Source organism: Rhinolophus hipposideros, assembly GCF_964194185.1.
Source record: "Rhinolophus hipposideros genome assembly, chromosome: 5".
Taxonomy (NCBI): domain Eukaryota; kingdom Metazoa; phylum Chordata; class Mammalia; order Chiroptera; family Rhinolophidae; genus Rhinolophus; species Rhinolophus hipposideros.
The window spans coordinates 70,958,819-70,972,193 of record NC_138051.1 but is presented as its reverse complement, the minus strand read 5'-3'; the positions used below and the strand labels follow the sequence as shown (position 1 = coordinate 70,972,193).

Here is a 13,375-nt window from a genome sequence, read left to right as displayed (position 1 = left end):
CACTTTCTGAAGCAGTTCTGGAAGTCCTCTTCCATGAGTGTCTTTAGTTGCGCTGTCGTGGCTGCCTCGATGTCCTGAATCGATTCAAAACAGTGACCTCTCATGGTCATTTTGACTTTAGGGAAGAGCCAGAGGTTTCACAGTGCCAGATCTGGTGAATAAGGTGGATAAGGACACATCATAATGTTTTTATTTAACAGAAATTTCAGTACCAGATGTGTGACACAGAGCCTTACCATTGTGACCAACAAATATAGTGACTGCTGCTGCCAAGTCCCATCCAACAGGAAGGCAAGGATTTTCAATACTGGAAGCAGTGAGTTGAACCTTAGTAACAGCGTGTGACCAGTTTCAGCTTGTTCAGTGCAGTCAGTCGGGTGTGAGCTACGGTTGGCAGAAGGTGTGTTTTAAAGTGTGCTGTAAATCACCTTCCGTCATGACAATGCTCCATGTCACACATCGCTTCTCGTACACAGCAACTTCTATGGAATAAAAACATTACGGTGTGTCCTCACCCACCTTATTCACTGGATCTGGCACTGAGTGACTTCTGGCTCTTCCCAAACTCAAAATGATTCAGGACATCAAGGCAGCCACGACAGTGCAACTAAAGACACTCACGAAAGAGGACTTCCAGAACTGCTTCACAAAGTGGCAAGAACAATGGGACAAGTGTGTTTGAAGCGAGGGGGAATATGATGAGGGGGAGTAATGGCAATGTGTCTTTTACTGTAATAATTTTTTAAATTTAAAATTCACTGTTTTGTTTGATCACACCTCATAGTGTCCTGTCATTCAAGCCATCTTCATTTCCAATTAATCGCAGTCACGGTATGGAAAAATCAGAGTCTTGGGCTCTGGCCTGGGTTCAAGTCCTCAGCCACTGTAAAATTGCGATAATTAATAATAGAATCTCTCTCATAGGCTTGTGTATACAATGAGATGATACGTAAAGCAGAGCATGGCTAAATGCCCAATAAGTGGTAGCTACCTACAAAAGCATTGTTGTTACTGGGTTCTTTTATTTGTGTGGCTTCCGGTACCTGATACCCTGTGTCCCCGAAAATGAGATCAGGCTGGACAATCAGCTCTAATGCGTCTTTTTGAGCAAAAATTAGTATAAGACCTGGTATATTATGTTATATTATATTAAAGACCCGGTCTTACATTATAGTAAAATAAGACTGGGTCTTATATTAATTTTTGCTCCAAAAGACGCATTAGAGCTGATTGTCCGGCTAGGTCTTATTTTCAGGGAAACACAGTATAAGCTCTGTGAGCCTCAGTTTCCTCATCTGAAAAGTAAAGTCAATATTACCTAGTTTGCAGAACTGGCATGAGGATCAAATGAGATGCTGTGCAAGCACTTAGCACACTCTCTGGCACTCATAGATACTCGATAGACGTCAGCTTTCTTCACCCTCACATCACCTGTGTCTGCCTATTAGCTCAGGACTGAAATTCCTTCATAATAATTTTCACTCCAGAGGTATCTTGTTAACAAGGAAGTACTACCAAACAGAACTAATCTTTTTAACCATCATTTAAGATTTTCTCTTTAAGGTGGAAAGAAGGAAGGAATACATGGATACTGGGTACCTGGAGAGACACTCAAGAGAGGGAACAGGGAAGCCAAAATTGGCAAAGAAAAGTATCTTGTTATCTTGTTCTCTACAGTCCTTCACGGGGTGGGTCGGGTCAGCTAACACATCCTCCTGTCCAAGCTAACTTCTCTGCTTCAAAGATCAGGAAACTGCTGTACTACTTAAAGACAATCCAGGAGTCCTGGCTTTAATGAAAATTGGACAGGGGCAGAGTAGAGATTTTTGATAACCACTATTTATAAAAGTAGGTGGCTTTCCATACTTGGAGCCTGTCTCCATCATCTGTGGACCTCACTCTTATAAACCCAAGAGTTCAATAGAGTCCCTCTAGGTTATTTTTGGCTAAATCCCAAACACTTGAGGCTAGCACTGTAAAAGTTTCCCTTAAAGTGCCCCTTTGGTCTTCCTCTATCAGAGCCCTGGAGTCACAAACGGATCAAGAACCATGTCCCTTATGCCATATGTTTGGATAGTTTGATTAATTAGGCACAAATGTGGCACTAGGGTCTCACAATGGCTTGTGGGACATCTGCTACTTTCCTTTCGATTTTCGCTATCAGTGGCTGCCCTAAGTAAGGCCAGTTGCTTCTTAGTAACTATCCTATAGTTCTAGTCTTCAACATCGTGGTCTACTGAGGAGAGAGTGAGGAGAGGTTGGGGATCCCGCAGAGCTGGGGGCCTGGAGCTGCCACCAGAGGACACTCGCCTGCATAATGAGCTTGACGAAGGCGCAGCCAGAGCATTAGGGGCGCCACGGCAGAAGAGAAACGGATTCCCCCCCCCCACACACACTCGTGCTTCCTTACTTCCTTACAATAGGAGTTTGGGGAGGTTCCTGGGATCTTGGCTCAAACGCGAAAAGCCTTTCCAGCCAGACCCTGAGAGCTGCGAACCCACAGCCTCCACCTGTGTACCGTGGCCGTATGGCTTTTCCTTTCCTTCGATACACAGCTGCCCTTGCTCCTGGGGATTGGGCAAACCCAAGGCCTCTCTAGTTTCACTAGATTCCTATAGTCAGCCTTCAGGTTTAATGACACTGAAGCATCCAACCCCTCTCAGGCCCACGTGGGTCAGGGACTTGATCCTCAAAGTGTGGTCCCCTGACCACATCTATTTCAGCATCACCCCGGACCCGGACCCGGTGAGAAATGCACATTCTCAGGCCCCGCCCCAGACCTCCTAAATGCGAGGCAGGGCGAGGCGAGGCTTCTGTGCTTCGCTGCCCCTGCAGGTGAGTGGTGAGTGTGAGGCGTTCGGACAGCACTGCCCTGGGGCTTCCCCCTTCTCCCAGGTGAGCTGGATCTCCAGTCAGGGGGAGTTCGCGTCCTCCTGAGATCTCCCAGCTGAGATCGCCTGGCTGCCCGCTCGGTGGTCACGTGGGCTCTTGGATTTTCGCCGGCCTCCTCCCCCCTTCCCCCCCCCCCCCCCCCCCCGTCTTTAAAAGAGAGAAGAGGCTCCTGGTTAAGTCGTTCGTAATCTTTGCAGTGTCTTGGGCTACTGGACTTTTTGACATTCGCTCCCTCGCTCCTGCTACGAGGATGCTGGAAGAGCCCAGGCTGCGAGAACCACCTCTGGAAACTTAAAGGGTGGAGAGGAGGCGGTGGGAGCTCAGCGGGAAAGGGACCCTCTTGGGCTGTGCGTGACAGACATCCAGAGCTGCGGGTGAAGGCTGGCTTCGGGGTCTGCCGCGCGAGGTGCGCACGCTGTCTGCAGCTGGGGGCCGCCAGCGGGTTGCGGGGAACAGAACTCCGGGAAAAGCACGCGCCCGCATTTTTAGAGATGGCTCTGCGGGTAAGGTAAGTGCCCCTTCGCTCAAGGTGTGATTTAATTGTCTGATTTTCTCTTTGAAATCCTGCGTGGGAAACCAGTAATATCGAGACTAAAAGACCCCCCCCCCCCCATAAAAAAAATCCGTCTTGAAAACTACTGAAACATTTTGTGTTCCAAATATGTTTATTCAAGACGCCGGCAAGTTAACTTATTTAATGAGCTTGTGCCTGTAAGCTCGAGGTTGAATGTGCTAATATACATGTCTTTATAAAAGAAAATACTCGTCTAGGTCTTCTCTATGGATTTCTCGACAGTGGGTGAAACGTTGACAGAGGGAAAGTTGATCACGAGCTTCATGCTTGAGTTTTGTGAGCCTGGGAATATGTACATGTACAAGACAGGTCAGTGACCAGTGTTTTAAAATGTATTCATTGGCGTTCTTTTGTCACATCAGAAAGCAGGTTGACTTATCCTGGGTGGATTGAGTGAGATTAAGTTCGGTATTGTTTCAGTTGCTGAAGAGGAAACCAACTGTTGTTTCCTAAACTTTTGTGTTACTCTTCGTGCCTAATTCATATTGGAAGTATAAAATTAAGTCAAGGGAATATTAATTTTGTGACAACCAAGATTTTGGATTTGAATGGATTTCTATTTAGGAAAATAAGGTTGACTCAATTGTACCAGCTTTTTAAAAAGCAACTTTGTGCTTTCTTGTGGCACACAACTCTTTGGCAGAAAGTATTTGTCTTATGTTGATAGATTTTTAGTATTTACATGGCCATTCCATTAGGAATTTTTACTTTTGTTACAAGTTTTTAAACTCATAGTGGCCAATATCCTTTGTGTGGGGAGAAGGATGTTTGTTGTTTAAAAAGTGAACATGTGAGAAGAAAGGTTTGCACTGTGAGTATTGTAAAAAGTAAATGTACTGTGACTATGAAAATAACATTACACACTTATTCTTTGACTCCTCTTTTTTTCCTGCAGAAGATCAGATATATTTCTGCATGCATTTTAGAAGAGGGAAAACGTAAGGATCCTGTTCATCAGTAGGTGTTAAAGCATAAACCTTAGAATTCTTTCTTATGTTTGAGCGTGTTTTGTTTTTTTCTGAGTTGAATTACTGAAACATTCTTATTTTTAACAGCAGCCAGTTTCCTGTAGCACTTAAGATGTATATAAGTCTCCGAAATCAATTAAAAACACATTTAGGACACATTTCATAGTGGTTCTGAGGGACTTGAACAAATCTAATCACCTTTTACATTTCTCAAAATGTATTTATAGTATGGAAACGGTAAATTTAACTCTTAAAAAATATAATTAGCACTTAACAGATATTGATATGTCCATTTTAAGTGTAAGACTGTAATTTTCTATAAACGTGTATCCAACAGATAATGATTAGAAAACATCTTGTGATAATTTTGGTTCATGTTTTGAGTCATTTTATACTCGTATATCTATAAATATATAATAAAACGCTGAACCTGAATCATTTATTTACTGGTAATTTTTTGATAATTACATCTAGAACCCTTGCGGAATGTATATGTACTTGCATGTTAGACTTCGTAATTCAGTGCCTAGCACATTTTTTTAGATATAATAGCATTTTTAAAAAGGCAGGCTTATTGCAGTATAATGTATAGGCAGTTAAATCTAGGTGTACCCCTCTTTAGATGTACCCCTCTATGAATTCTGACCATTGCATGCAGTCATATCACTTCCATAAGCATGGCGTAGAACAGTTCCATCACCCTGAAATTCCCCTCTGGGCCTTTGCAGTCAACCCTCTCTACCCATCCCCAACCCCTAGAAATCACTGGTCTGTTCACTGATTTTATAGTTTTGCTTTTCAGTGTATTTTCACTCAGAAATAATTATCTTTCTTCCTTTTTCTCAAAAGAAAACCTCAGCCTCCCCATTTGTGGGGGATGAATCAGGTTGTGGTATTTTGTATGAATCCTGGAAACTGGGATAAATGGAGGGAAACACAAAACTATTTTGCAAATGGGAAACTAGAAGCTTGGACTAAATGCTAACTTCATATTGGGCTAATAGATTTCTTAGCAAGTGTGGATTCCATTGTGGTTAAAGTCTTTGGTGTGTCGTTAGTTATCCCAAACTAAAATACAAGGCCATTTAAAATACATTTGTTATTTATGTCATATTAATAGACTGTATTATTCCTTTGTAATCTTGGCATCTAAGAAATACTTTTATTATACTTGAGATTAAGAAATTACCTGAAATTACATATTATCAAATAGTGAGGAGCAAAAGAGCGATTGAAAATGACAATTTGTAGACATTTAAGATAAAATATAGAGTGATTGTGACTACTAAAATACTATCCTTAATAGGAGCTAAGGTCTGTACCCAATTCATTTGTAGATGTCAGGATTTCTGCATTTCTGTGCTCATGCTTTGAAATCTAGATTTTCCTGTAGGACATAGACGCAAATTCTTGTGCAAACTAATATTCTTTACTGTTTAGTATGTCATTCAATTGAATAAACATGACCCTGTTATTGCTAGGCACACCTAATAAAGGTGTCAGATGATGTCTTTTTCCTTTGTGCTATGAAAACCAAGAGGCTGTATTTTAAATACGCAACTTCCCTTTCAGAGAAGTACGGTGGAGTAAGGAGGATATGCTGAAGGGCAAGTTTGTGAGGCAGCAAACTGGATAGTTGGCATTTCTAACCGGAACTGTTACAGCTCTTGATGCTTAAGGGCCTTTAGCAGGGATCTTTGTATGGTGGTGTACTTGAGAGCAGGCAGGATGGTGAGAGGTCACCTAGAGAGACAGATACTGGACTTGTCTGTGTTTCCTCCAAGCAGGACTGCAACCTTTTGTTGGTAAATGTTTTGTGTTCTATGGTCAAACCCAGGACTGGAAGGGGAGTTGAATGTATTCAGGTTGACTTAGGCATTGGTCGTGTCCTCTTGAATCTCTTCATGCACAATTCTTTCCCACCTGCCCCCAATGAATATTTGAATATGATTCTGTTACCTAAGAGTGGAGCATAGTCTCTGGTTGTTGGTATCAGGAAGCTCAGAGTTTATGTGATTAAGCTCACCTGGCTTTCAGGCAGAGCTGGGACTAGGACCCTCTGTACTGCTCTCTCCACGGGGCCGGAGTATATGTAAAAACAGGCCTGGTGGTGACTGCTTTCTTCGTCTTTAACTAGATTTGGTAGGTATGTAGATAACAGCAGTCTACTCCTCTGGAGTGTCTTTCTGCTATTTCTAGGGTCTGCCTTTTTCTTCAAAGAATCAGTGGCAATATTTGGAATTTTAAACACTTTTTTCTGTTTAAGAGCTATAATGTGTTTCCTAGCCAGTATGTCAGAACACTATGTAAAATCCCACGTGTATGAAAAGCTTTCCCACGGAATGCAGACATGACTGGAGAGGCCTCAAGACAGGTGTGTGTGCTGTGGGGGTGAGAGAGGGGTCTTTGGACAGAAGACAAGGGCTGTTCATCACAAAGCATATGGGTCAACTTTGTTTTGGGTCTATGATGACTAATTAAAGAGAATTGACATCAAAGGAATGATTAATTCTTAGAATCAAAATGTCTGGGTCCATGTTCTTTTGTTGCCTAGTTGAAAGTCCATGCCTGCCAGGCCCAACAATTAAACTGTTTAGAGACTGTTTTTCCCTGTTGTACCCAATATTGTGGTCACTGAGGCAATGCTTGGGTGTTCAAATGAGTGAGTGGGGGAAACCCAGTGCTATAATGTTGAAGAAACTCTGTCTTTTGGGGATTCTTTCCTTTTTATACTCCTCTTTTAGAGTAGGACACTCAGCTGACCAGACAGGTTTTTTTTTATTCACGTTTATAGACCTCCAGTGGAGAAGGCTTCCCTTTTGTTACCTGTTGTCCTATCTCCCAAGTTTACTGCAATGATTTGAATTCATCACCTCTTGTTGTGTCTTTGCTTAAGAAAAAAAGCCCTTTTCATTGGCTACCACATTACTAATTATTCAAAATTCCACTGACAAATAGTTGTCACATGAATCTTGATACATCTAAAATATCCAGCTGAAAAGCAACATAGCCTTTTAATCACTGTCCAGCAACCTGTTCTCACATTAATTATCATGGTACTGGGGATGTGTGAAATTCTAGAGAGGTGGATTGGAGTATATATGTGAAATCCAAATTTTCTAAGCAAACTCACCCGACTGATTGCCTGGATGAATCCTGGCATCTGCCATTGGGCGGTGTGTGACTGACAGGTTATTTCAGCATTTCTGGGCTGAGAATGAACATTTCACTTATAGGTGACAGTGAGTGATAGGGTTGATTCTCTGTTTCTGGGAGAGATGCCATATTCATTTTAAATTGTGTGTTCACTTTCCAACTGGATAATGGGAAGTGTTATTTCAAGTTCATGAATTTCCATGCTACTCTTCATCACTTTGTATCAGTAGAAGCTTTATATTTTTGAGAGGCCTAATGAAAGAAAAAGAAAGATGTGGTTTTCTGATGGTTTGGTGAGTTGCCTTTGTTGAAATACTTGTGCTAAAGTGGTAAATACATTTCCTCTGGGCAATGTAAAGTTGAGACAACATGAAATTTAGTAACACTTTGATCAACCAAAATGTCCAGAGAATGTTTTTTTTGTTTAAACAATTTAATTAATTTTTTCATTAATTGGGTATTAATTTGAAGTTCCTTGTTGAAATTGTTATTCTAAAATCTACCACTTTCCTACTTAATAATTTCCTGAATATATTTCAGTTTTAATTTGATGATTGAGAGTGAATTTACCCTTGTATAAGTTTACCTTAAGTAGTACTCTGTATAAAAAGTTAGTATATTCAACATGGAATACCACCCTTACCTTTGGACATGCTTTTTATTTATTAAATTGGATAAGCCGTCTTGTTTTCTTAGACTTTTTTTTTTTTTTTAAGTTCAACAAATACAAAATTTAAATACTATTACTTACAGGTTACCTTTTTTTTTTTTTTTTTTTTTTTTTTAAGGAGGGCGCAGCTTGTAGTGGCCCAATGCCGAGAAAGAATGAGCAACCTTGGTGTTATTAGCACCACACTCTAACCAACTGAGCTAACCGGCCACCCCCCAGGTTACAGTTTATCATGCATAGATAAAATTTGTCACACATGTTACCTTAAATATTTTGCTCTCAATTGTTATATATGGTTTTAGTTGTGTTGTTAAAGTACTTTAAATATCTTGATTAAATTTTTGGTTACATAAGATATACTCAGATCATATAGCAAAAACAATGCACTAAAATGCAATTGCCAAGGTACAGTATTGAAAACATAAGCACAGTTGAACAGGTGTTTGTGTAGGTGGATTGAAATAAGAGAAGTTTTTTCAAGACAGACTGAGGGATAAATGCCTCCTAACAATACTGTCAGTCCTGGATCTGCCATCTAAACAGTTATTAATGTCCTAATTACCAGCTCCTGTGGTCTCTCTGATGTTAACCACTCACTCTAACCTGGGTCATGTCCATGGTTCTGGAAATGTTTTCAAGCATCTCTGTCTAAAACCCTTCCTTGATAAACAAATTGTAGTATATAAATACAATGGAATTCAGCCTTAAAAAGAAAGGAAATTCTGACACATGCAACAAAACATGATGAACCTTGAGGATATTATGCTAAGTGAAATAAACCGGTGACAGGGCAACACATACTGTATGATTCCATTTATATGATGTACCAAGTTGTCAAATCCATAGAGACAAAAAGTTAAATGGTGTTTGTCAGGGGCTGGGGGAGAGAAAAATGGGGGAGCTGTTGTTTAACAGATGTAGAGTTTTAGTTTTACAAGATGAAAAGAGTTCTAGAGATTGGTTGCATAACAGTGTGAATGTACTTAATACGACCCAACTGTACACTTAGAAATGGTTAAGATGGTAAATTTTGTTATGTATATTTTACCACAATTAAAAAATTTGGACAGTGCTAATTTTGACAGTAGCTAGCATTATATGCTTTCTCCTGCATATTTTCTCTTAGGAATCAGGGATAGTTATGTTGATTAGGAATCTAATTGAAACACGAAATTATATACGCATGATTAGTAAATGCCCATAGATGTAAAAAAAAAAAAAAATTCCTTGATCCTATATTCTTCTCCAGCTACCAATCTCTCTCCTATCCCTCATGGTCAATCAATGTTGATTAGAAGTGGTAGCACTTTTGTATTAGGGCCTTCTCCTTTACCTGGTCTGTTCTGCCTCCTTTACCTGGCACGATGGCTCCCTGAAGGCAGAGGCCATGTCTTGGGACTCCTTTAGATCTCCTATCTCAGCACAGTAGCACGCCTACTGAAAGTGCTTCCATCTTTGATTAATAGCCTTGACTTGGTGAAATCTTATATTTTAAACTCATTTCCTCATATTCTTTGCTTATAACAAATATTTATGGAGTTGTAGTGGAAGGTGAATATAGTGTGTGCCTCCAAGGAGTTTAAAATCTAACTTGTACTCACTTCTTTGTCGCCCATCCCAACTCTACCATTTCCAAGAAGGATTCAATGTAGTTGTAATCTAATATAAAGGATTAAATTGGTATGTAAATAACTATAGGGGTGCTAAAAGTGAAAGAAGTACTAAGGCATAAAATGCCAGCCACTTCAACAGTGCATTTTGCATATTCTTTAAGGACATCGCTGGTTTCCTGTAGGAAAATAACAAGAGATCAGAGCGGAATGATGGGTTGGGGCAACATAGTGGATGCCTTGAATGTTAGAACAGTGTGACTCACTAGAGAGGCTGGTGGAAAGCAGAAGGCTGATCAGAGCTGGGTTTTAAGAATGTTAACCTGGCCACTCTGTGGACCCGGAGAAGTAACTAACTAGGGACAAGGAGTAGTAAGGAAGCTATTACAGATGCGCAGATAAGAAGTAACGAGAACTTGCTCAGATGGTGGCAGAAGACAGAGTGGGGAAAAGGTCCTCTGGAGTGGGTAAAAAAATGTGCATTGGTGATTCAAGGTAATTGGATGAAGGGGAGAAGTCAAAGGTAACTGTAACGGGCTTTGTCATGAACACAAATAGGGAATGAGTGGTTTAGGGGAGGAAAATGATAAATATTACTTTGGATATTATATTAATTAGTGCACTGTAACAAAGTGTCATAGAATTTTTATAGCAACTTAAACAATGAACATCTCATACAGTTTCTGGAATTAGGAATCCAGGAGCAGTTTAGCTAGATGGTTCCAGCTTAGGTTTTTTCATGAGGTTGCAATCAAGATAATTGGCCAGGGTTGTAGTCATCTGAAGGCTTGATTGGGGCTGGAGAATCTGCTTCCAATGTATCTCACTCCCATAGCTGTTGGCTAGAGACGGTAGTTCCTTGCTGGCTGTTAGCAGAACGTCTCCATAAGGTTGCTTAAGTGTCCTCACAATATGGCAGTTACTTTTCCTTGGAGTGAGCAACCCAACAGAGTAAGCCAGGAAGAGACTGCAATGCCTTTTATGACCTTGTCTTGAAAGCCACATACCATTCCTTTTACCATAATGTATTCATTAGAAATGAGTCACTAAATCTAGTCCATGCTCAAGGGTGAGATTAGGCTCCACCTTTTGAAGGGAGAAGTGTTGAAGAATTTGCAGGCTATTTTCAAACCACCATAGATACATTGTGTTTTGAGGACAAATGGAGTAAGCATTCAAATGAAAATGTCATGAGGAAGGTAATTTAGAGCCTTAGATAGCTAAGTTGCCTACTTATGGAAGTAGGTGGTAGCTGGAGCTGAAGATATTAAAGATGGAGAACTTCTCAAGGCAAGTTTCTTTACTTAATGATCTCTCTCAGGGATTCTCATTATTTATCAGACGATATCGGGCACGTTCAGGGTGGTATGGCCGTAGACCTCATTATTTATTAGTCATCTATTCCCTTTTCCATATTATATTATTCCAGTTATTCTTTTTTTAAGGTTTCCATTTTTAATCTTGTATTTTTTTGTTTTTTCTTCAAAGCTTCCTATGAAAAATTTCAAACTTATGGAAACGTTGAAAGATTAGCATAATGAATGTCCATATGTCCACCATCCAGATTCAATAATTGTTAACATTTTGATCTATCTGTCTGTCTATCTATCTATCTATCTATCTATCTATCTACCTATTTATAATATCTAGTTATCCATCCAAATATTTTTTTCTGAACTCTTTATTAGGTGGCATTCTTTTGTAAGGGTTTTCCCTCTACAGAACCTCTTTAAAAGGCAGGGTACAGGCTTAATTCTTTCCCCTTAATTACTAATTTTCAGAATGAGAAACTGGTGTATCAGTCACTATCGATGATAATAAATGATTCTATTCTTCTCTTTTTGATTAACACTACGGACTCATAGCCCAGAGGGTAAAAGTGTATGTAATTTTGCTATATATTGTTATTTATATTACTATATATATAAATATCCAGGGGGGTTGTGCCATTTTGCATTCCCACCAGCAATATAGGAGAGAGTCCCTGTTTTCCACAGACTTTTCAAGGGAATCTGTTGTCAAACACTTGAATTTTTTCCAAACATGGTAAATGAGAAATGGTATCGTGGTATAATTTTAATTTGTATCTCTTTTATGAATGGGATTGAGCATCCTTTTATGTGTTTTACTTTCTCTTTGTGTGTATGTTCTATTTGTGTCTTTTGCCTGTTTTTCTAGTGTATTTTTTGTCTTTTTTTTCCCTTAAAAATCTTAATTTAAGGGTTCTTTTTATATACTAGGGACATTATCCCCTTTTTTCTAATATAAATTGAGAATATTTTTATTTCCAACTTGTCATTAGTCTTTTGACTTTGCCTATTGTGTGTTTTTATGACATGCCAAGTTTTACTTTTATGTACGGAATTGATGTGCTTTTATGTACATCCTTTTTTTATTGCATCTGGATTTTTAGCCATAGTTAAGGTTTTCCCCACACCCATTTTATAAAGGGATTTACTTTGTTTGCTTCCAGCACTCATGCAGTCCCTACCTGTCCTTTCCCCCTTCCTTCCATTTCTCTTTTAACATTTGGATCTCTGAACCATTTGGAGTTTATTCTGACATGCATTCTTTTTCCTCTGGCAATTCTGTTGTCCATTGTTTTCCCAGTGATTTGAGATGCCACCTTTATCATATACCAAATTTCTGAAAACATTTGAGATTTTGGTTTTGCTGTTTTGGGATTTTCCATTCTGTTATGTAGCAGTCTGGGCCCAATCAGGAGATAGAAAGCACACAGTAGGTTCAACAGGGGAGGTTTAATATAAAGAATTAATTTTAATTAATTAACTATGATAAGGGACTAAGTATAAGATATAAGGAAACTTTATATGGTACCCTAGAGCTGAGAGAGTATACCCAAGGAAGGACAAACTTAGAAGGGATCAGACCTCAGGGGAGAAGGTGGTTGGACCATTAACTGGCAGAGATGTTCGCTGGTTTAGCCAGGCTGGAGCTGGTCTAGAGTTGCAGGCCGGTAGCGGGTGCTCAGTGACTGGCGGTGTGGGCATAGCCCAGGAGGCCAGGTGCCCCTGGGGACAGAAGACCTTCAGAATTGCAGGTCATGCGGAGTGAGGAGGCTTGCAGGGGGAATGACTTCCCAGCATGTGACTCCTCAGGCCACAGTCTGGACAGGTGATTGTGGAAAGTTTATCACCACACAGAAGCCGCAAGGTTGCAGTGGGACCTCCCTGTGGACGCGTGGCTGGGCCAGGCTCCATTGCATGTTCTCAGACCCACACTGCCACCCTAGTCTCGCTACAGTGCTCCTGCAGCGCCCTCTACTGAAAAAGTTTAGCATTGGCTCACTTTAAATACTACAGGAATTCCATTTTTCATGGAGCATATATTGAAGGGTGCATTGGAAGCTGAGAGACAATGAATTGATAACTGACACAGTTATATTGACCTGTCTATTCCTTGTTTTTTATTATTGGCAGTTTACAGTGTATTTGAGTATCTACTAATGCTGGTCCTGCCCATTGATCTGCTCTTTCAGGGTTTT

At 40.1% G+C, this 13,375-nt stretch overlaps 1 protein-coding gene across 1 annotated transcript in view; it reads left to right on the top strand.

Moving 5' to 3' along the window:
* ESR2 (estrogen receptor 2) overlaps nucleotides 1-13,375 on the top strand; it is a 63,439-nt gene that overhangs the window by 12,883 nt on the left and 37,181 nt on the right. The window contains exon 3 of the mRNA XM_081049463.1: nucleotides 3,090-3,400. The gene's annotated coding sequence lies outside the window, so the exon portion shown is untranslated. The remainder of the gene's footprint in view (nucleotides 1-3,089; nucleotides 3,401-13,375) is intronic.